The sequence below is a fragment of the Silurus aristotelis genome (assembly GCF_946808225.1).
Source record: "Silurus aristotelis genome assembly, chromosome: 26".
NCBI lineage: Eukaryota > Metazoa > Chordata > Actinopteri > Siluriformes > Siluridae > Silurus > Silurus aristotelis.
In genome coordinates this window covers 12,089,452-12,090,463 of record NC_139599.1, presented here as the reverse complement: position 1 = coordinate 12,090,463, position 1,012 = coordinate 12,089,452, and the positions used below count along the sequence as shown (strand labels likewise).

The window sequence follows — 1,012 nt, the reverse complement described above, 5'->3', positions numbered from 1 at the left end:
CTTACCTGCTAGGGAATCAGTGATGACAGTATCAGAAGGAGAGACCCAAAACTTGTTCCAGTAGGACAATGCCCACCTGCACAAAGCTCTTGTAGCAGTGTGAACACAAATCCTAATAGTGTGGAATAAATATTTTGACTGAGATGCTGACCAACACACGCATGTCATGGTCAGGGGTGCACATACTTTTTTTTTTAATCAAAACTTAAATATTTAAATTTGTTAGATAATTAAAAATATATTTTACATTTACAGATTGCAGATTTACAAGATCGTGAAAAAAAAACTCCCAGATGATTTACATGGCCTGCTGCGTTTCCTCCGGAACAGACTGGTACATGAGTAAATCAAACTCCATTAGTTTTCTTTTTTTCATATATGTTTTGTTAACTGCAGCTAATTTACTTACTTTTCATTCCACAGACTAAAATAAAATACGACAAAAACAACATGTATAAAGATTTGTGTAACACTACTAGTAACGGCACGCAAACCAACAGGGCCTGGGCTCCAGCGATTGATGGTGAGTTAGCTGGATTATCTGTAATCTAGGTGTTACTGAATCTATAATTTTACCTCACGGTGCCTCCAAAAAGTTTAACAACAAAAAATTTAATTAATTAACAGTAGGTGTTCACTATTACTCTTACTTAGACAAAACTGAATAACACTATTAGTGTTCTGAAGCTTTCTCTAAAAGAATATCACATTCAAATACAAATTTAAATATTTAAATCAAATGCAAAATGCAACAAATATAAAAGTAGCTAAACAGTGACTTATTTTTGTTTGTAAGAAAAAAAACCCTGACGCTTAAAAGAAAAAAAAAAAAAAAAAAAAAAAAAATATATATATATATATATATATATATATATATATATACATACATACACATACATACACATACAGTGGGTACGGAAATTATTCAAACCCCCTTAAATTTTTCACTCTTTGTTATATTGCAGCCATTTGCTAAAATCATTTAAGTTCATTCTTCTTTCTCATGAATGTA

The 1,012-nt window shown here is 31.0% G+C and overlaps 1 long non-coding RNA gene across 1 annotated transcript; it reads left to right on the top strand.

The window, feature by feature from the left end:
- The first annotated feature begins 225 nt into the window (after positions 1 to 225).
- Positions 226 to 624, top strand: LOC310720925. Its single transcript, XR_014531867.1, has 2 exons — positions 226 to 342; positions 424 to 624. It is a non-coding gene; the product is annotated as an uncharacterized lncRNA (long non-coding RNA).
- The last annotated feature ends 388 nt before the right edge of the window (positions 625 to 1,012 follow it).